Raw genomic sequence first — 24,141 nt, forward strand, 5'->3', positions numbered from 1 at the left:
GCCGTAGCCTAGATTTGCCCAGACTATTCTCGGTTTCTGTACCCATGAGTGATGGCAGTTCCCATGATCACAACTAGCTCAGTCCATCACGACTCCAAACCTTGAGCTAACCAGCAGGACTTGTATTTTCATAGGATTGGACCCACATATATCCCACAGAATCTATCCCCAGACTTGATTCTTTCACATGCTGGTTAGTGTCATGGTCTTGCGTAATGTGATTCATCCTCCATTCTGACATCCAGTCAGGTACTGAGATCTAGCCCTGCTAGACATCTATCCATACCCAGCTTTTGTGTGAACCGTTGTGTGGTGGTCAGCAATGTTCCATGCTAAGAAGCCCTACTCAGGATTCCCATGTGGGCTGGTGCATCAGATTCCACACACCCAAGATTCCAGAGCTCACTGATGAGCAGCCAGTGGGCAATTCACCCATCATTTGGTGGAGTAGCTGGGGCTGAGGCGCCAAACATTGAGTTCAACCTGCCTCCAGGACCCCTTGCAGCTGCCACGTTGCTAGGAGCTCCATTCACCCAAGCCCTGAGGTTGAACTCACCTTGGCCCCTCTCTTTTATTTATTTATTCATTTTTGTAAGTTTTATTAGAAATTCAGATATAAAAAGAGGAGTAGAGACAGAGAGTGAGATCTTCCACCTGCTGGTTTACTCCCCATGTGGCCACAATGGACGGAGCCGAGCCCATTCGAAGCCAGGAGCCTGGAGTTTTTTCCAGGTCTCCCATACAGGTGCAAGGTCCCAAATCTTTGGGGCTGTCCTCCACCGCTTTCCCAGGACACAAGCAGGGAGCTGGATGAGAAGCAGGGCTGCTGGGACAGGAACCAGCAACTATATGAGATCCCAGCTCATGCAAGGTGAGGACTTTAGTCACTAGGCTACCATGCTGGGTCCCCTGAGTACTCCCTTACATTTGAGCCTCAGTGAGGATGGGTACTTTGATTGGGATTTCTTTCTCCATATCTTCCATCTTTCTTTGATGAATTATTCAGGCCTTTTCTTGTACTTACAGGGCAGAAGAGATTTTAGAAACAAGAGATTGTAATGTGCTGTACAGGAGTACTGTTCTTTTCTCCTGCTATGTCTCATAGATCAGTCTTATGATCAAACCCAGAATAATGGTAGGTGAGGAGTACTCAAGGGGACCTGTTAACATAACAATCTCCCTTAGGTAATTTATTACTGAATATGCTTTTCTTACAGCATTTGCAGGGAGCTATATGGGAAGTAGTAAAGTAGCTGGGACACAAAACTTTGCCCAGAACTCTTCCTCACAACAGATGCTGTGGCTGACATGTGAAATTTCCTCATCATTGACTGCCCTGTGCTCTTCTGGCTTTATAACTGATTCATGTCCCCCTCTATCACATAGAATATTCTTGTTCATTATTATAATAGCAATTGTTGATAACCAATTTACTATGGACTTTATTCACTTCTGTAAAATACTATCATAGCACAACTGTATCCCACTGTGATTGGCAAAGCTTGGTGGGCTCTTTCCTCAGAGTGGTATAGAAATAAAAAGGCAGCAATTGGTTTCAGATGGACAAGTTTTATTTATAAAGAGAAAAAGTGAGCATGGAAAGAAGGGGGCAAGCGCCTCATAGGAAGATCCAGTAAAGGGGTGTCTCCTGAAAAGAGAAAGGAAGAGACACTGGGGGTTTCAGGAAGTGCCTTGTAATTTTAAGCATTTGTTGTTCCCTTATTGTGTCTGTCATATGAACAGGGATTTCTCTGTTAGATGCTCACCAGGGCAGACTTGAAAAAAATCTTCACCACTGGTGGTCACTAATTAGAAAATGACTGGACAATTCCTGTGCTGCCTATTGGAAAGTGTGATTTTCAGGGCCATCTAGTGAGGGACAAATGGTAGTCTTCCCAACAAATGGGAAATTTCTCTACTCACTGAAGTCACCGAAGTGTCTGGCTTCTGAGGATTTAAATGTTTTCCTGTTTGCCAGTACTCACAGTGCGTACAACCATGGGGCAAGGAAATGATAGTGCAAGTAAAATGGCTTCATCAGGCTTGTCCCAGACCTGACAAAAGATTTTGAGGGGCTTGAATGGTCTCATCCACATTTGTTTGAAAATGTTGGCTATAGCCAACCAGAAGGGCATCACAACTATTAACATGATTTTTATAAAGGTTGCATTATTTTAGGATGGGAAAACTGAAAATATTTACAATTTATTACAGCTTACATTAAAAAAATGAGTAATAATTATGTAACTGATTATTTTGAATTTTGACATACATTATTTAATTCAATCTTTTTGTCAAGATTTAACAGCAATTTACCAAGCTTTTATTTCACACGTTGCTTAAAATAGTGAACTGTGTAGATGTAAAAATGCAGAAATATAAAATATAATTTTGATGGCATGTTAGAACATTAAAATAGTTAAAAGTAGGATAGGTAACTACATAAAAATCTAAGCAATTGTTAAATATGTTTTTCTTTGAAAAGCTTTTGACTGAAAAGACTGTGTGAATTCATTGTGAAATATTGTCGAGATAATGGCCAAGTATATTTTTAATTCTAAATAAGCCTCTATCATTACTCACCATTACTTGCAGAACTTATTTAATTCATTGTGAATGAAACAATATTTTATAGAAACGTATTATGCTTTTAAACAATCTGTTATCTGCTCTTCTTTCACTGTAAAATTTCTTGTGCATATTTAAGAATATGTCCTGGGTTATAACTTTAGGAATTAGAATAATTAAGTCAAAACATCAGGGCTACATATTTGGAAAATTCAAATGTGTCTACATTGATATTCTTTCCAATTATTTTTAAAATATTAGCATCTTAAAAAATAAAATGTATATATTTTGTTTAAAAAATCCATATTATCACCATATTAACATGACTGCTAGAGTTAATAAAGCATATAAAACATTAAAATGCATGATTTTATTTATGTATTAATATGAATTACTATAGTAAGTGATATCAGAAATGACATGGTGAATAATACCAAAAATACTGCTAATAATTTGAAAAGATATCCAAGGAAAGATAGATTTAAAATCTACATGTTAAAAAGTTAATGTGCAGTTTCTAGGCACTCACAGGTAGAAGGCAACAGATTCAATCCCCTGGTCTAGCACATCCATACTCATAACATCTATTTGCTTTGCTTTGTCAAAACATATGAAAAATCATTAAAGTGTTTTAATAAATGTCTGGTATTCCTGTTCATTCATCTTATAAATATTAATTAGCCATGGATCAGGCAATTAAAGTTTAATCAATTTGCACTAATTAGCACCACATACTTGCATAAAAAGATAAAACCAACTGCTGCATCTGGCTGTTATTTGCAGTTTTTGTCAAGTGCTGATGAGTTTCATCTTGAAGGGAAGATTAAGAAGAAAAGAAAAAAAAAACAAATCAAGAAAGTAGTGTTAATTTTATTAAAATTTCACTCAAAGCACTGGTCATCAGTATTATGGAGATAAAGCTGACAACATTACACTTTTCTTTACTGAAATTTGGTTCCTGGGGTTCTTGTTCCTAACCTTCTCCTCCGAGCGAGAGGCCCATAGATTTAGCTTGCGGCAGGCTGTATGGCGCGTACTTATTATTCAATGAAAATCCAAATCTGATTCATTTATAACCTTTATGACTTAAAATTTTTAAACGAAGGATCATCTTAGTCAAAGACTTCAAGGCTTTCTTCATTTGGAATGAAGGTTGTAATCTGTTGATAATGGGACTTAAAAAGTTATAACTCATAAGATAAAATTTAAAGTTTCTTCACTAGAAATTTTATGTAACTGATAAGAGAAATATTTGAAATATTAAAATTCTCATGTTGATCTTTTGTGTGCATATTGTAACTCAAATTGATTCTTGTTCCAGTTAGATTGTAATAGACTAACACCTGCATCTCTTTTTCTCAAACTTCTGAATTTGACTAAATAAATTACACTGCCAATCCAATAAGGCGACATTGTGTAGTGTGTCTGGATTACCATTTTGTATTTTAATAACCAGAGAAAATAAAGTATTCCACTACTGCCTGTTCATATAATTGACAAGGATTATAAGGAATGTAGCTAGTCTTTAATCAGTGATGGAAATTCATCTTAGGCTTGGCAGGTAAAACTACACGTTTTAAGATGATTTAGCATTGTACTAAAAAATAGAGCATGATTCATAAAAAAAGCTATGCACCATTTACATGGGAATTTTTATTCAGTTTATGCAAGAATAGACTAGTGAATGGTTATTGATATTTTTCAAATAAAGTGTGTATGATTCATTAAACTCTCTATTCCCCTGTGTGCAAACCACTGCTCTGTTAAGCACTCTTTGAGTACATATCCCATAAAGAAAGCAGAGGTGGAAAAGGGGATGTTATGCTTCAATGCCTTCTTCTTTAAAAAGTGCCTAAAAAAGAGATCACATACAGTAAAGATAACCCTCGAAACTACTGTCTGAATTTGATACCTATGATTTTCACATCATTGTCCAAAAAAATCAGAATATATTCTTTGTTAATGCATTATACACATAGCAATGAAGAGAAATATACCTGCGCAAACTGTTTCCAGTAAAACTGTGAAACTCGAACATGGATCATGTCCCAATGTTGTAGAACTGTACTACAGCGAATGAAATCATGCATGAACAATGTTTTATAAAATTTACATTACTGTAAAGAAAATATTGACTCATTAGACTAAGAAAGAAATGTATTTGCTGTGTTTTCATAGCCTCCCCATGAACTAATTCACTGTATTTTTACATGAATAATATTTAAAGTCTTTAGTGTTATGTTTACACGCAAGGAGAAGTTAGAATAATACAGCATTCAGAGCTAAATATGCATTTCATCTTTAACCACTTTAAATGCTAAAGCCCTTAAGGAATATTCCTAATTTTTCAAATTTTCTATCTGCCCCTAATGAGATTTCACTTTTTTTTTTGTCAACAGCCATATATTGGCTACTTGTTTGCATATAAGAATAGTGTGTAGAAACTAAAAAATAAATCATGAAAAAGGTTAAATGCAATTTAGAACATCATCCTTTTCAAATATTTAAGTATACAATTTTCTTCAAGTAAAAATATTAAAGAAAGCTTAAAGTCAATTGAGTTCAGATCTAGGAAAAAGAAATACAGAGTAGATACAGAAAAACAGGTATTTTTATCATATAGAGGATAACACAGAAATAATTTGGACATTTTTCTTCAGTTTAAGTAACAAGAAATAGAAGCAGTTAATTATTTGCAAATAAATTTTATGAGAAATACTGTTAATATATACATACTGGAAAGCCAGTTTTATGACTATATAATAGAAAACATGAATGTATAACAACATATTTTGAGAATGTTTTCCCTTTAGAAAGCATATTTATAAATTGCTAAATGCATCATACAAATGAAGCAAGTAAAAGTTTCCTATCCATCTAATATTAATATAAATGAGTTCTCATTACTGTTATTAACCCATCTGCTCCAAGCAGTGCACTCTTATTAGTAAACCAGTAGCCAAGTATTGACAAGTTCCCTCTTTGAGCTATGTTGTATAGCCTGATAAGCTAAAGAAAGCAGGAAGAGGCCAGGGAAGCACGTACATATTATGTAATAATTTCCTAACCTTGTAGTTTACTATTCTTTAGGTTTCTGAAAGAAGAGAATTTGTCAAAATTATGTTAGCTTTACTTTTCTTTTCAATCCTTCCCAATACACTGTGTATTTTTGAAAGACTATAATTGAGAAATAATTAGATCTTCGTAACTTACTCTAGCTCCCCCAAAAGGATTCCTTTCTTTCGCTTTGACATTGCTCCTTAGGGGAGTCAGGACTGCAGAAGAAACCCCTTTACAAAACAATTAAAAATACCATTGTTCATTACTTGCAAATAGATTTATCAGGAATAAATTGTACAGCCAGATATTTTTTAAAGAGAAAAAAATAAAAGTTTAAGAATGTTCAGAAGAAGAAAGCAGCAAATATTGAATTTATCGATATTTTGTCATATTTTCCGATAATGTAATTTGTTAGTTAATGAAGATATGAAACACGTTTTAAGTGATAATGAATGTAGTCAATTGCTTCAAAGAAGCACTGTGCTTATTATAGCTTTTCATTAAAAATGTCATTATGCTCCTTTTCTATTGGAATCAAATTTAAATGCATATTATGAAAAATAAAAAGATGTATTACTTTACTAACATATATCTTAAAACACTATTTCTTATCTAAAATTTTGTATGTTTAAGTCAATATGTGGATCAAAATTATGTACTGAGCATATGGAAAATTAATATTTGTCATTTCAATCCATATATTCTTCATTCTGCAGTTTATTATGAAATAATTACAAGCATTTATGTAATCTCTATATAATTAAAAGTAATGCTCCTGTTTTCTAACTATTTTCAAAAAATGTATTATTCACCTTAAGAATTCACATTGAAGGGCCCGGCGGCGTGGTCTAGCGGCTAAAGTCCTCGCCTTGAAAGCCCCGGGATCCCATATGGGCGCCGGTTCTAATCCCGGCAGCTCCACTTCCCATCCAGCTCCCTGCTTGTGGCCTGGGAAAGCAGTTGAGGACGGCCCAATGCTTTGGGACACTGCACCCGCGTGGGAGACCCGGAAGAGGTTCCAGGTTCCCGGCATCGGATCGGAGCGCATCGGCCCGTTGCGGCTCACTTGGGGAGTGAATCATCGGACGGAAGATCTTCCTCTCTGTCTCTCCTCCTCTGTGTATATCTGGCTGTAATAAAATGAATAAATCTTTAAAAAAAAAAAAAAAAAAAAAAAAAAAAGAATTCACATTGAAGCCTTATCAATTAAATACATTCTTTTAATCTCATGTGTTGTAATCTTCAGTTTTCTGAATTGCAAATGAAATTTGTCCAGCATATAGTAAAAAAAAAAGCTACTTTTCCCTTACAACCATTAAGATGTAAATAAGATTAAGCATCAGTTAAAAACACTTATAGGGGCTGGCATGGCGGCTCAGCAAGTTAACCCTCCACGTGTAAGCATTGTTTTCCCGTAGAGCTGCTGGCTTATATCCCAGGTTTTCCACCTCTGGTCCAGCTCCCTGTTTGTGGCCTAGGAAAACAACAAGGATAGTCCAAAGCCTTGGAACCCTGCATCTGCGTGCGAGACCTGATAGAGGCTTTAGGTCCTAGCTTCAGAACATCTCAGCTCTGTCCATTACAGCCACTGGGTAAGTGAACCAGCAGATGGAAGAGCTGCTGTCTCTCCTTCTCTCTGTTAATCTGTTTTCAAATAAAAATAAATCTTTGAAAGAAAAAAAGGGATGTTCACTCTGTGTAAGACAAATCACAGAAAGATCAGTACAATCTATATTGTAATTAGTCAAGTACAAATGGTATTTGGAAGGAAAGGTAATACTTGACTTAATTTTATTTTAATGAGATTTTGCAATTTGATTTTAAATTCTGTGCTAATAAATTTTTGATAGAATGTTTTTGATAACTTTTGCCCAAGTCTTTTACAATGTTTACAAGTCTTCAGAAAATAGGAAGGTGTAGGGGTGATGGTGGAGGAAGCTAAGCCTCTGCCTTCAGTTCCAGCATCCCATATGGACACTAGTTTGAGTCCTGACTGCCTCACTTCTGAACAGCTCCCTGCTCATGGATTATGAATGCAGTGGAGGATGGCCAAGAACACTGCCCCTGTGTGGGAGACCCAGAAGAAGCTCTTGGCTGCCAATTGGCTCAGCTCCAGGATTTCAGGCCACTTGGGGATGAGCAAATGGAAAATACTTGTCTCTGTCTCTCTTTCTTTATGAATCTTCCTTTCCAATAAATAAATAAATCTTAAAAAAAACTATAACAAATAGATGTGATTTAATTGGTGTTCTTTTTTTTTTTTCTGTTAGCTGGGTGAGTTGGGAGGCCAAGGAAGTCTTCACTCATATCTAACATGAGTTCAGTTCTCTATATGTGAAATTTCTTTCTCCATATGGCTAGTTTGGTCTTAAAAGAATGGACATCTCAATGAGTGGACCATTTTTTTCTAAAATAAAGAGGCAGATGTTGTATTTTATTGGCCAAAAACCTAGAGTCCCAGTCTGTACTCTTCCTTTGGGAGTGAAGAATAGCAAGGAATTTGTAACCACCCCTTGCTATAAATAACTTGTATTCTGCTACTTTCAAAAATACTTAATCCTGAAAGTCTTGTTTCACTAGTTAGCAGATTCTAGTCTGGACATTTATCATCTAAGTACTTCAAGTGTGCATTAGACTCTTCTGGTATACACTTTCATGTGTGATTTATTAAATATGAATCCTGGTAACCTGATAATATTGAGACAGTGTGTTTGCTTTCCATAAACACACCAAGCACACAGTCATCCACATATAAGAACACAGGGCTTTTTTTTTTTTTTTTCGGAAAAGGGAGTGAATAGCGCACACATAGTTATTACTGCTCTGCAGCATTTCCTAAAGCCTCTCTGTTTGCTCTAAAAGTGTTGAGGTCTTCACACACACCGTCACAGCAGTTCTGTAAGTTGACACCAATTCTTATATGAGAATTCTTTCTGAGGACGTGAAACATAATCTTTGCAAGGGATATAATATGAACCTAGTAAGACTTAACCAAGGAATGCTTTCTCTAGTCTTGATTTAAATTAGGACAGCACCATTGTTAGAGCATACTTCTCAACACATCTTTTATCATATAAGCTGAAAAAAATTAACTGGAATTTTCTACATTATGAATGACAATTTCTTTGGCAAATTATACCAGTTTTTTTTTAAAAAACTATTTGTGTTTTCCAGAATTTTGCCAAATTTTTCTGTTACTGCTTATGTCTGCTTTTGTTCAACCTCCAATAACATTTCATGCCCCTTTTTAAAATCTTTAGTGTGAAGAGCGTGAAATAATTTAATGAGAAATGTGTGGCATGAAGAAAAATGCTTGGGCATCGGGTTTTTTTTTGTACCAAAAGAAATTCATCTTTCTTTGCCATTTTCTGCTAAAAATTAATTAGTCTCATCATATCATGGAGTTACTTCGGTTTGGGATCAACACTGTGTTCCAAAGAGCATGCCATGCATTTCAACTTTTGTGATGGACATATCCCTCTTTTTGGCAGACTTCTGTTCCAGTTATCAGCAGCATAAATCATTCCATCTCCCTCAAAAATATAGAGCAATCTATTATTAGCTCTATGCATTTTATAGTTCTACATCACATTCAGCCGATTGGACTGTCTTACTCAGTTTGATTAGAGTTGTTGAGGGTGGAGTCATCTGGATGTTCAACTGGATTTATAATTTCTATTCTTAACACTTCCCACATATAATGTTTACATGATCTGCATGCTGTTCTCTCTCTTTTTTCCCTGTCTTTCTCTCTCTCTTCCCCCTCACCATATGTTTTGTCATATCATAGTGACTATCTTCCTCTGGGTTAGTGTTATAAGAGTCCATCAGAAGCTGTAAGGTATCATGTGAACTAAAAAAGAAATTCACATTGTGTCACTCCTGCACAACATCAGAATAAGGAGCAGAGACAACCCAGTCCCTGTGATAAAATATGATGTGGCATTGCTTTCTGTGGCTATCTTTCAGTCCTGACTTCTACAGCAGGAAACACTGTTTGAGGAATTATTTGACTCTCTCCAAATTTTTTATTGTAGTCATATTTATCTCCAACTGTATCAGGTTGCATCTAGTCAGTCATCATAAGTTAATGTAAATTATTTCATCAATGAAAGTCCAAAAATTCATGCAATAGATTTAGCAACTATAAAAATGATGGGAACAAGAGTTGGATTTACAGATTGTTAGAAATGACACCTAGTGACAATCAGTTACTTTTGAGTTGAAGTACAGAAACATCTGATCATCTATGTTTTATATGCTATAAAGAGAATTGGAATTAATTTTCACAACAAAAATTACCTTAAAATATTAATATTCAATCTTGAAAAGTTCTGTGTTAACCCAGGCTTATAATGATAGAAGTAATTCTTTGTGTTTCTACCTACATACAAGTTTGAAAATACTTACCTGAGATATTTTACATGAACTAAGGAAAAAGTTACCTATGAAATAGTGCCTACTTGAACGATTTTTACTACAATAAAGGATATGGAGAACGTGCTGCTTTTATATTAATCAAAGAGTTAAAAGGATAGTAATCCAATTTTTCTTGAAATAATATTTTGCCAATGTTTAATGCCGGAGTCCAGCTCCAGCTGAGTTTAGAACTCGAGAAAGGTGTGTGGATGAGATGCAAAGAGGAGTGAAACAGACCACTACAATTCCAGGATCATAATGGACAATGCTAGAAAATCATCCACTTTATTTATACAGAAACAGTCATAAAGGCTGGCATAGATTTTTCAAAGCTGGTCAAGCAGGCATTCCTAAGGGTATTTTTCCCAAATGTTTCCTTGAGGCAGGATATTCGCCATCCCAACTCTGTGATCAGGAAGTTCTCAATAGACGGTACATATCAATCAGTAACACATTCCTACTACAATCCTCATTCTACAACTTGATCTTGAATCAGTTAAGGGAGGAAATACATCACAGAGGGAGTGAGCTAAAGATCAAGGATGGTCAATGGGGGTAGCAGAGAGAGAGAGACAGAGACAACACGAATTGTAAAAGGCCCTTTTGCCTTTTATCAGCAGCATCAACTTCCAAGCTCACATTGGTAGTAAAGACGAACTCCACAGAGGCAGACAATGGCCAAATAGATTACAGAAATCTCAGTGGGGTTGTCCTGTGTGTCCGTGCAAAGGGAGGTGGAGCTGCATTCAGGTAATTGTAGAGACATCTGTCAGGCCCTCCTGTGCAGTGGGAAATTCCTTGCGGCCCAGCCTGCAATGCAATAATACTCTTCACACTTTCCTGTCTTCCACAACCACCACGTGAATCCCAGCAGATGAAATTTTCCCCATCATTCAAAAAATGGCTGCCATACAAAAAACAACAGACTTGCCTGTGAAACTATTTTCCTTCTGCCTACTCTCTTTTATATCATACTCAGATAACAAACATTTTTAAATTTTAATTATGTAAGTCTTAGACCAGAAATTTGTAAATTCAGTCACTTGGAATAATGAAACTACAAATTGCCTCTAAAATCAAAGTTATAGTCATGAAATTTCCAGAACATTTAATTTAATAAAAATACTATAATCAAATAAATTTACAGGAAATTTTGTAACATCTATTGTTTTCTAGTATCTTAGGGATGAATGGAGCAATGAAGGACATAGGAATAGCTTTAGAGCAAGAAAAGAGACTGAATAAAACACAAGGGAAGATTATGTAGAGTAACTTGATGCCTCAATGAAAAATTAATATTTGCACATATCTTGACTATTATAAATGAAAGAATTCTCTGAGGTCATTTTACAAATTGTTGTAGGACCCCCATGAGCAGTCCTTTTATTATGGCCATTCCCCTATCCTCAGTTCAAATTTGGCTTGGATGTGAGGATTGGTGACCTCACATATACATCAAGAAATTGTGATAAGTTTATTATTCACATAATAATGTTGGGGAAAAGAAAATCAGAAGTAATAAACTCCTATCTTTAAAGAATTTTCAGAAATTTAAAAAGGTGAGAAAGGCTTGATTTATATGTGAGGTTAATGATCTATCTCCTTTTTTGAGCTCCTTTGTAAGTATAAAATGAATCTCCATGGATGTGAATGAGCAGTTATGAGAAGCAAGGTCACCAACAGAATAGACAATTTTCAGCATGCTAGGTCTATTATATTATGCTCCTAGTTCCTTAATCTACTTCAATATTATTCAAGCTACTTATTTATACTTTAAGTATTTTGTATATATATTTATTCATTTATTTCACATTTATTCAATATTTATCTTTTGTCCCAATTTGTTTCTCATTGGAAAGATAAGAATAGGGTTTCTATTTTGCCCTTGTTTCCATGTTTCCAGTGTTTGCAAAATTATCTGACCTGTAATAGCGATTTTGAAAACATACCTGTAATTAAATATTCTGAATAATTCATCTTTGATTTTTACTCTTAATTCCCTCAACTTACATAGAAATTAGAACTTTCAAAATTAGGTATGTTGCTTTTTTAAAAAATTTATTTATTTTTATTGGAAAGTCAGATATATACAGAGGGGAATATTTTCCGTGCATTGATCTACTGCCCAAGTGACCATAACAGCCGGAGCTGAGCTGATTTAAAGCCAGGAGCTTCCTCCAGGTCTCCCATGCGGGTGCAGGGTCCCAAGGCTTTGGGCCATCCTTGACTGCTTTCCCAGGCCACAAGCAGGGAGCTGGATGGGAAGTGGGGCCTCCAGGATTGGAACAGCACCCATTTGGGATTCCTACCCGTTCAGGAGGAAGACTTTAGCCACTAAGCCGGGCCCGTAGGTTGCTTCTTTTATTTCCTCCCAGTTATTTCACACACTAATCTCTAATGGCTTGAGGTCTAGAATCCAGCCATTTGTTCTACCTAGGGAACAGTGGTATACCAAAGAGAGAGCAAGCAAATGAGATGGGGAGACTAAACGGCACAGCCTTTCAAGGTGCAGTGATTATACCCCTCCCGCCTAATGCACTGGCTAACCCAGTTTCCAAGACGGTAGCAGTTTATTTAGAAACTCCAGAGGAAAGGAACAAACTAGATGAACGTGCATTGACTTCTTCCCTCTCTGGGATATATGAGAATTGTGACTTGTATTCTGAACTTAACACATGTTGTTATATTCAACGAAAAAATAAGTTGCATAAAATATTCCCAATTACTTTGGCAAATGCCTTTGCACTGCAATAATTTCCAAGTTTGATTACCCACCTCTAGAGTCTCTTGAATAATTTAAACCTTTTTTTCTCACACATTTTCCTTCCAGTTGTATTGCTGTTTGTTTACAGGCTTGATCTCAGTTTGTGACTTGCCTGTAATGTTTTCCATTACTGTGCGCTGTTTGAAAATGCCTTGGCGGTGATAATCACCGGGTTCCTGCGGTGTTATCGGTGTGCTCAGCATCTCCGACTTGCCTTTTAAATTTTCTTTATTTTTCCACAATTAAACAGATTTTAGTCTTGTTTACAATTAGCCTCTCGCTTTTAATTTTCGTCAATCAGATAATGTCACTTAGTGGCTACATAATTTTTGCAATATATGATTTTCAATTTCTTCAGACCTGTATACTGTAATTTCTATTTTTTGTCAATTAACTACTGAAACTTCAATTGAGTTTACAATTTAGGCATACATACATTTTATTTAATTCACTCAGCTTTTCTTTTTCTTCCTCTCCTTTCGAACAATACACATAACTAGAAAACCATGAATATTGCTATGTTCTATATGTGATATTACTTTATTCATGTTTTCACCCTCTGACCTTTTTTGTATCTCTTTCATACAATGACACTGGTTTCTGGGTGAGAGACCGATTCAGCCCTTTCTAAAACAAGAAGATGTGTGAAATTCTCAACAAACATTTTACCATGCTTGCCTCTTTAGTAATTTTTTCCATAGCATCTTAAAAGCATTTCTCTTGTATTTTTTAATACATTTCCGTATGCCAAGGTATTTTCTAGGTAGTCTGTAGTGTCTCGATGTTTGAATAAACACCTATAGCAATCAAATGGTTGGAAAATTATAGGATTTACTATAATATTCAATGTTTATCTCAATTTAGTGGTGAGTTTTCTACATACTAAAGAACCATAAATCTATTAATTTTGCAAATTAAAAATGATATTCCAAAAAATTATTAGGTCAAACTGGATCTTTAAGCTGTTTTCTAACGTAAACAACCATTCCAAGGTTTATTTGTTTTAACGCATACGCACAAACACACAAACGCACATATACACCCTGAAACACACAGGATTCATTACCAAATTTATCAGTAAGTAAAACAGTGTTTTAAAAGCTTTATTTTCATTTTACTCAAAATTCAGAGATTACCTTGCCATGCCACTGCGCAGGTCCTGATACATAATTTTAAATGAAGGGTTACCAGTATTTTACTAACCCACTGTTTTTTGAAGACTTTTTTTCTTCATTGGAAAATCAAAATTACAGAGTAAAAGATCTTGCTGGTTCACTTCCCAAGTGTCCGTAATGGCCGGTGCCGAGCCGGTTGGAAAGCAGGAGCTTCTTCCGGGTCTCCCACAAACTTGCAGGATCCCAGGGCACTAGCACCAGCACCCATATGGGATCCCAGGACATGGAGGGTGAGGATGTCAGCCACTAGGCTACTGCATTGGACCATTTTTTTTAAATCCTTTGAAAAAAATAGTTTTCTGATTATTTGATATACTGAAATTGTTCAGTGGAATGTGACCTTTTCCTGGGACTCTGTATCTCTTAGTAATAGTCATTTAATTAGCAATTAGCCTGCTTATATGCATTGCACCTGTCAACAACAGAACCAAGGAGTTTTAGAATTTTAAGGAATATTTTGTCCTGTTTATGAATTCCAGTAGCTTATTTGTAATAAGAGCAGCTGTAAATAAACTCTACACAGCCTATCCGTGAGAGGCTTAACATTTCATTAGGCAGGCAGGTACAAGCTGTTAAGTTGGCTAGATTGTTAAAATCAAGAATTTCAGAACAGACATGTATCAGAAATCTAAGCAATAAAAATGCTATCAATTTGTACACTCTGTTTCCGGGTTCCTATGATTTTATAATTTTTAGGCTCAATTCACATTGTGTATAGCTACTTTTTTCTTATAGCACACTTACATTAAAAGAATTTGAAAACTCTGAAATTTCTCTCCTTAAACGTGAGGTATAAGATTTGAAATCAAAGTTGAATGACTGATAGCAGTAAGAACAATGTGACTGAGTTTGAGGGAGCAACAACAAAAAAACACAATCCATGATCCAATTTTCTTTGCCTTCCATGTACCTTTCCATCTGTCCCTCAAAACAATCCATTTTGTTTGCCTTCTATGTACCATTACATCTATTTCTCAACAAACCTCTACAACCTAGGTATATCCATCTCACAGGTGAGGAATGGTTATTCCAGTTTCTCCAAATCAGACAATGCAGGGATGCAAGTTTTAGTGTCCCTGTGATCTCCACCTGCTGTCTTGCTTGCCCATTTCCTGACAGATGGGTTTGGAGCTAAACCAGTTTCTTGATGGACAGCAGGACCACGGGGAGTGGGAGAGGTCTGAGCAATTATGATTCATAAGAAATGGAGTTAGGATTTAAGCCCAAGTTTATCTTTCTTCTAAGGCACACATTTTAATTGATTCCCTTCCCACTAAACTAAAAATCAATTTATTAATCAATTTCATGGTCTCTTAGACTTTTAATAAATTATAAAAGTAGTTATTGATCACATGCTATAAGCCAAGAGTTCTAAGAGCTAACTGTGTGTATATCAGTTATCCTTATCTTCTTGGTATCAGTAAAGTGTGTGTGTGTGTGTGTGTGTGTGTGTGTGTGTGTGTGTGTGCACGTGCGCATTTGCATGTACACCAGCATACACACACAAACAATGGAAAATGTCAGAATGGGAAAATAATTTCCCCAAACACTGGCCTTAAATAGAAGTTGAAAACAAGAACCACAGTGAGCAAAGAATAGTCAACCTTTTTCCTGCATTTCTCCAATTCTCTGAATTTGTGTATTAAGATGGCTGTGGCTTATGATACTGGAAGTAAAAAATTTCTCTCTACCTTTTATAATATCTTAATGGGCACATTATCAAAACTGGTATCTTGGGCCCAGCACAGTAGCCTAGTAGCTAAAGTCCTCACCTAGCATTCACAGGGATCCCATATGGATCACCGGTTTGTATCCAGGTTGCTCCCTTTCCCTTCCAGCTCCCTGCTTGTGGCCTGGGAAGACAGTAGAGGATGAAGGACTTGGGGCCCTGCACCCACGTTGGAGACTTGCAAGTGGTTCCTGGCTCCTGGCTTTGGATTGGCTCAGCTCTAGTTGTTGCTGCCACTTGGGGAGTGAACTGGCAGATGGGAGATTTTTCTCTCTGCTTCTCCTTCTCTGTACAAATCTGCAGTTCCAATAAAAATAAATAAATAAATCTCAAAACAAACTAGTATCTGAATTATGAGTGCTTTAGGAACATGCCAGTTTTAATAAAAAGATTCTTGATGTGGATTGTACATCACAGATTACTATACAACATAAGATTTATTAAAGGACCATTAAAAGGAGAAAGTTGACATTTTCTGCAGTCATGAATTAATCTTATATGCTGTACATATATATTCATTATATATTTATGTTTATATAAACATACATTATCTATTAATTATATGTGCTGTATATGCTGAATGTGATCATAGTTTCATACCAAGGAAAAATTTTGTAGCAACATTAGAAATTAGCTCTACAGATCATTTATCTCTTACAATACAAGCAAACATTTGAAGGTAATGAGAAGAAATAACTTGCTATTTTTTATGGCAGAATAAAATTTTCACTCTGAAGTTCCTATCAAATCCAAGTGGCATTAGTGTGGTTGTCAAAGCTATGGCCATCAACCTCAAAATAAGGATATCCTAGGAGTAACCTTCAGAACCCATGAATATATTAGGCTTCATGGCAAAGGTAACCAAAAAAGCATATAGAACTTAAGGTGCTATTCACCAGATGTAAATACAGGAACATTATGCAGGATTATCTGAGTTGGTGAAACGCACAAATGATTCTCTAAAAATAAGAGCTGGGAGAACCACTCAGAACTATGCAAAAAGATCCAGTAGGCTTTTGCTGACTTGGAAATGGAAGGAGACTGCTAGTCAGACAATGTGTACCACACTCAGAAACTGGAAAAGACAGCTAAGTAGATTTTGGTTTGGAGCTTCTGTAAAGGAATGCAAACTGTAGGCCAAATTTCATATTTAGGTCATTATAATCTGTAGGAGCACAAATTTACATCGTCCTGAGCCACTGTGTTTGTGCAGATTTGTCACAGTAGCAAAGAAAACTAATACATGTGGTGATGCTCTAAATTATTGCTTGATACATCTTGGGAATATGTATTATTTAGCTAGCAATGTAGCAATTCAGTGTGAAGCCAGATCTTACAGAAAGACCTATTTCTTTTGATGTTTTGTTTGGAATTTATAAAATTCGCAGATGACCTTTTGGCCACATAAAAGCTAGCTTTTTTTTAAAACTTTTCTTTATATTTATGAATGTATGGGTGCATTTAGGAGATCTATAAAGACGTTGAAGACCTTTCCACAGTTTGCATTTTCAAAGTCAACTGCTGTTACAATAGTAATAGGAGCTATCTTACAAACACCCATCATTAACTTATAGGAAAACAGCAGTATCTGAAGAGCTCTTTTCATGACTCACTCTGAACTTTGTAATAAACAATGAAAATGTAATGTATCTATTTAGAAGTTGCATTCAACACTGTTACTCCAATGCCTAGAGTAGTGCCTGATATATGCTAGGTTTCAAAAATATTTGTTAACTGCATGCAGATGAGCAGTGCCCAGTACCTCAAATTCTTCCCCAAGGCACCTTTGTGAGGGCATCCCCAGTCTCATGAGTGTGTGATCTCTGGCTGTAGCATTTCCTTTATTGTCGAAGCGTTCACATTTTAGGTTCCATTGCCCACTACTGTTAGTATCGGTAAGATACTAATTTTGCCGGTGGATATCCTCACCTGAGACATGAATGTGTCTAATTCCTGGACTGATGTAGCATTGCCCTCACAAGTTCCACCTTCATTTTAAATCAGCTTTTGTCAAAAGCCACCTATTCAGATCCACATTTTTAAACTTTTTTCTTGAGTTTATCACATTAATTTTCTGAAATACAGCCACACAAGGTAACATCACACTAAGAACACATCTCACACACAAACTTGTAACACTATTGTTTTAGTTTCAGATGAATTTATTTTGTCCCATCAAATATTATAGGAGAGTGATATAGAGCTTGAAGTAGACAAGTGACAGATCCTAATTCCCTGACCCCTTTATATAAAGAACTATGAAATTGTAATAAAAACATTTATACTTTCATAAGAAATACTGCATCTTGAATACTGCTAAGTGAGGCAACCAGTTAATTTGCTTTTTATAATTCATTTGAACAAAGTGTATAAAAAGCAGTACAAATTTTTCAATTTAGAATGTCTTATCTTTCAGTTCCATTGCAGGAATCTCCATACCTAAAAATTAGGGAGATTAATCTTTGCTATTTTTCCATCAAATTAAAAGAAAACAACGTTTGTCCTAAATTAAGAACAATTTCAAGGCTTAATTTCTAATGAGCACTACAACATAAATTTGTTTCAGGATTGGTCTTGACTTTTTTTTTATCTTAAAAATATATTACAGAAAATTGTGCTTAATTTCAAGCTATTGATTCTCATTTGCAGTTTTAGTCATTAGACTAAATATGTTCACAATAAAAATAGGTTGGTGAAAATATAATATCATTGCAATAAGATTCAACACACTTCTTGTAAAAAAATGAGACAAAGCAACAAAAAACAAACTTCATATACTATAAAAACAGGAAGTTCATGTTCTGTAATTGAGCTAGACATTTCCACACTATTTTAAGTGTTTTTAAAATAAAATAAAACAAAATAAAATAAAATAAAGAATATTGGTAGACACCATCTTCACAAAATGATAGAAGTGCTTTATTGCCAAAACAGGACAAATTGAACTCATGTGCTTTGGATGTGATAAACTAAATAGGACGTTATATCACTTACATGATACTCCTCCATACAAATATCATAACTTGGAAGTAGTTATGAAAAAATAGTGGACAAGTCAAAGAACATTCTAAGAAGTGACTGTTTGCCATCAGCAACAGTGACGAGGTCATTGTGTTAGAAGCAAGGCCGAGAAACTGTTCCAGCTGATGAACTCCAGAGGCGTGATTTCCAAATACAATGGAAGATGCTGGGCCAAAGTGCTGGAATGACATGTGAATCTGGAGTGAAGATTAGATACATAAAATTTTATAAATATCTTATTTCCTGTGACCCATAAGAGAATGCCATTGGTCTAGGAAACATACGCATGTTTCTAGTTTAGATAACTAATATTAAAATTCTGTCTGTATATAAAAATATAATTAGAAATAATAATAAAGCGATGTTGGCAAAATTTGAACAGTTTAGTGGGCTGAGTAAAGAGAATGAAATCTGTTTGTATTATTTTTGTAGGTTTTCCATAACTTTGAAATCATATCAAAATTCCAAACTGTTTTTTATAACTTCCTGGGAAATGTAAGTTATTTATTCTTATATATTAAATGTGTATGTTTAAAGCAACAAATTTTGAATATTTGAAAACCTCAACTTATTTGACAGAAAATAACTAATCCAGAACATAGTTTCCAATAATTCATTAAAGAAACTGTAGTATTATTTTATTTGCCTCTAAACAGCAGGTGATAACACTTTTGGTGAAAGCATCACTGTGATTTTTTGTTGTTCATTTCAAACATCAAGGAAATAGCTCTCTTTTAAAACACTTATGAGTCAAGGTGAATTCAAACCAGATGTTTGAGGGTTTAATTCCATCCTAAAATGTCTCTCACACACCATAGAGATTGTCTAAGATCTGATGACCTGCCAAAATTCTCAATTTAAGAATGGACATTCATAGATCAGCCTCCAAGCTAAATGTTTGCTTTTCTAACTGTTTTATAGTGAAGTTTGGTTAAAAGACTTGGCAGCATGCTCTTCAGTTTAATTTCAGCCTGACAGAAATGCTGGCCTCAGTGTGTGCATGTGTGTAATTTAGTTGCTGTGCTACTGGAAGTCTATGGAAGATTAATGAATGGTGAGCCTCGGTGGCAGTTGTGAGGGGATGCAGGGTAGAGGAAACCAGCCACCATCTGTTCAAAATGTCTTTTGTAGTGCTTTTAAGGAAAACAGCTATCAGCAGGAGAGAAAGGCAAACAATGGCTTTAAATATTAATGTTTCTGTTGCTGCAAATAAATATTGCAATTGTACCTCTACTATTTTAGCAAACAAATATGCATACGTTAGGTTCTTAGAACATTGACTATTCAAATCAAATCTCCAAAACAAGAAGATTACCAATAACTTACTGTAGTTTCCAATATCTCCTCTCATTAGCATCTTCCAGATATGGTACACATGTTAACCCCCACCAAATAGTCATGAAAATAATCCTTTTTTTTCTTAAATTAATCATTATCTTTAGAATTAACTCCAGCATAGTTGCATGCACCTTATAAAATGCACTCTAATTATGTCTCAAAGATTCATTATTCCAATCTTCAAATCTTTTCAACAGTGGCACTTTGCAACTGGCATGGTAACTGTTCTTTATAATCAACCAGAAATCTCTGGAGTAGTACTTTCAAGATTTAACTGAAAAAAAAAAAAATATCACTGGGACTTTTAAAACACAGATTTGGTTTCAGTAAGTGGACTTAAATCGGATACACTTAATTCCTCATCAACTCCCATGTGAAGTGTATGCTGTTAGTTCATAGGTTACACTTCAGTTAGCAATGACAGTATCTTTAACTGTAAGAAACAATGGGCAAATTGTCAGTTAAAATTTACGTACTCATTATGCTCATTCAAAGGCTGCCTTCTACCTGTATCAGTATTTGCAAAGGTTATTTTGCACCCAGACACCAGCTACTGATCATGTGAATGATTAAAACCCTTTAAAGGCTGATTGGTTGTCATTAAAACTGCGATGAAGGCAATATTGATGCTTTCATCACATTTTTTGTTACATCAGAAAATTATTTAAAAATTAAGGCATAACAATTTATATACATATTATCTTGATTGAAACATATTTATTTTACTATCTTTGATCCAAGGCTAATATGTTTTGTGTATAAAATTATTACTTAAATTTCCTTGTCAGCTTGCATGTCTAGAAGGTATCGATAATTCAATGCCCTACATATACAGAGATACAACAAGCAATGACTATAGTTATTTATACTTAACTGTCAAAACAGCAATTTCTTGCAGAACAGATGAGTAAACTATATTCAAGAAATTTAAACATTTAATCAAGTGGCCAGTGTTAAACATTTGTCTAACTCATGCTGCCTAAGGCCATAGTATAATACTGTGAGTATGATGTAAAACTAATGTCTGTCTCTGATCAAATGTCTGTGACGTATATGATCTCTCAGGTGACTGCACATTTGATTCAGGTCATTCAGTACCGATGTTTTTTTTTTTTAAATATTTCTTTCCATTTCCAAAGATAAAAGTGTTCAGTTACAGCAGCTGGAACTTGCAAATGTGCTTCTTTATGTACTGAATTATGATTAAAGTCCATGTACTTGAAGTGAAAAGACCGTCTATATCATGTAAGTAGACCAAATCTTATCATATAAATCCTTAAAACTCTGGAAAACCACTCCATCTGTGGGCAGAGAGATACAGTTCTGTAAGGAGGATCTTACTTGAATGACATAGTTATTCCTTTTAATATGTAGGGGATATTACTAGAAATAGACATTTTCAACAAGCTAAAAGAGCAAGCAAACACACTGTACATCTCCAAGACTATAGCTTTCAAAAGGAATGTTCTATGCTAAGGTCCTGGTTTTAGTTGTGTTGGCATTCACATTGTAATTCTGACCTACAGGAAACAACAAATTTGACTTGTTTTAAGCCATTAGTTTATAGTCACATATTAAAACAGTGAAAGAAAACCAACAGAATCCAGTCTTAGGTCATATTTATAGCTTTCTAATATCTTCAGTCTCTGCACTTCACTTTGTAGCTCTTTCTACATCTCATTGACATTGTGACCCCAGTCCTCATATTTATTTGTCTAAGATTATTTTTATTATTTTCCATGAAATACTTTTAGATATAGGGATTCCCCTATTTCTTCCCCTTTCTCCTTCCCATGTTCCCCTCTCACAATTTTCATCCATGCTATTTTAGTAGTATGGTCCTTTAGTAACGATTATAAGTTTAACATTCTGCTATTTAAGTGTATCATGGCATGGTAGGCATAGACAAATATAGAAAATTTAATATTGTACTGACCAGGTAAACTTAACTGTTTCACTAGGAGTCTTCCTTTTACTCCAGAGTAGAGATGCCTACTGCAGTGCCTTCACTTCCCAATATGCCAGTCTCCAACATGCCCGTCCATAGTTCATGTACAAGAATACATGTATATATTTGTTCACGTGCCTATCTACTTGATTTGTATTTTGCACGAGTGTTGCCTTATATCAGAGTGAACATATGATTGTCCTTTTGGCTTATTTCATTAAGCTTATTTCACAATGCTGTCCAGTTGTGACTATTTTGTTGCAAATAGTTAACTTTGTTCTTTTTTAATGGCTGTCTAGTATTCCACCGAGTAGATATATCACAGCTGCCAAGTTTGTGATGGGTCTTAGTGATGGGTGCCTACTGACATGGAGGAAGAAATAAGGGTTGGTATGGACAGAGACAAAGATCAAATCCACATTCCATTGCTTCCCAAGATTGATTCAACATGTGCCATAATGCAGGTGGAGGAAAGGCCAGATATCACATACAGTGCTGTTGGTAGCTGTGAGAGTGTACTGCTCTTCGATCCGGCTGGAACAGACAAGACACCGTGCGGGTGGCGGCCAATCAGACTGATGCCTGCTTCATCCAGCTTATCGGATCCAAACTTGTGCAGAAGTACCTCAGCGAAGGGGCTCAAATGGTTTGTGAACACTTTGAAAAGGTCAGAACAAAAAAAGCCTGCCTCATCATTGATGAAATTGATGCCTTTGGAGCGGTTTGGTTTGATGATGGTGCTGGAAGCAACAATAAAGTGCAGAGAACAATGTTGGAACTGATGAATCAGCTGGATGGTTTTGAACCCCGAGGCAACATTAACGTGCTGGTGGCCACCAACAGGCTGGATGCTTAGGATCCAGCACTGATCCGACCAGGCAGGTTGGACAGACTAAATATTGCTTACATGATCTAGAAGGCTAGACTCACATGTTTAACAGTCACATACATTTGATGAACATTGAAAGAGATACCATATTTGAACTGCTGGCATGACTCTGTCCAAATAGCACTGGCGCCTATTAGAAGTGTCTGCACAGAAGCTGGTATGTTTGCTATCAGAGCACTGTGAAAGACTGCAACCAAGAAGGATTTCTTGGAGTCTGTAAATAAGGTCATCACATCTTACGTCCAATTCAACACTACTTCTCGGTACATGATGTGCACCTACCCCCAAAAGCTTTCAAAGGAAAGCACTTGGGATCAGAATTCCAACCTTATACAGACTTAGTAATAATCACAAAAAATAAATGGTTTCAAAATGGAAAGGAAAAAAGAAATTTATCAAGGGATAAGAATTTTGTTTGATGGTTGAGACATCCATATGCCATACAGAGGGCCTGAGTCAGAGTACTGTTACTGACTCCTGACCAACTTGCTGATAATTGGAAGCAGTAGATGACATTCCACGCAGCTAAGAACCTGCCACTTTGGAGACCTAGACAGTTCCCCGTTCCCAGGTTGAACTGGTGTGAATTTTAGGGGGTTGAATCAGCAGGTGGCAGCACTTCTTGTCTCTATCTCTCTGTCTTTCAAATGAAGACTAATGAATAAAATCAGCTTTTAAAGTATTAGATATTACTGGTGTAAAGCTTCATGAAAAAAGACTAGATTATTAACATTCAGTAATTAAGGGAAATCATTCTGAGTGCTATTGGTTTATTGGTTATTGGTTTCCAGAGTGGAAAATTTCAAATGTGTTACACTGATGAAGACATTTTATTCTAGAAGGTTTCATAAGCAGATTCAATACAATTTTGTAAAAAAATGAATTTTTATTCATCTCATTACTTTTCTTAAAATGGTAATATACAACACAAAATCAATAGGGCCACCAAGTTGGAATGAAAAATGTTTTAATGACTAAATCTGTACCTACTAACTCATTCCACTTTTGTTTTTCTCATTTGTAAACAGAAGCAAATATATATATATATTGGTCATTTTGAAGTGCTAGAAAGAGTATGAGTTTTCAATTCAGCTAATTTTGGATGTGAGTCACTATTTTAATGTTAATGAATATGTGATTTTCATCAAGTTTTTTCTTATTTCTATATTTTTTTCATCATGTGTATTATAGATATAGCAATGGTTATCTCAGTAAAATGTAATAGGAATA

General features: G+C 35.5%; 1 pseudogene; it reads left to right on the forward strand.

Annotated features, from left to right (window-relative positions):
* The window catches only part of LOC101516550 (26S proteasome regulatory subunit 7-like), a 35,948-nt pseudogene extending 12,695 nt beyond the window's left edge, over positions 1-23,253 (forward strand).
* The last annotated feature ends 888 nt before the right edge of the window (positions 23,254-24,141 follow it).

The sequence above is a fragment of the Ochotona princeps genome, chromosome 12, assembly GCF_030435755.1.
Source record: "Ochotona princeps isolate mOchPri1 chromosome 12, mOchPri1.hap1, whole genome shotgun sequence".
NCBI lineage: Eukaryota > Metazoa > Chordata > Mammalia > Lagomorpha > Ochotonidae > Ochotona > Ochotona princeps.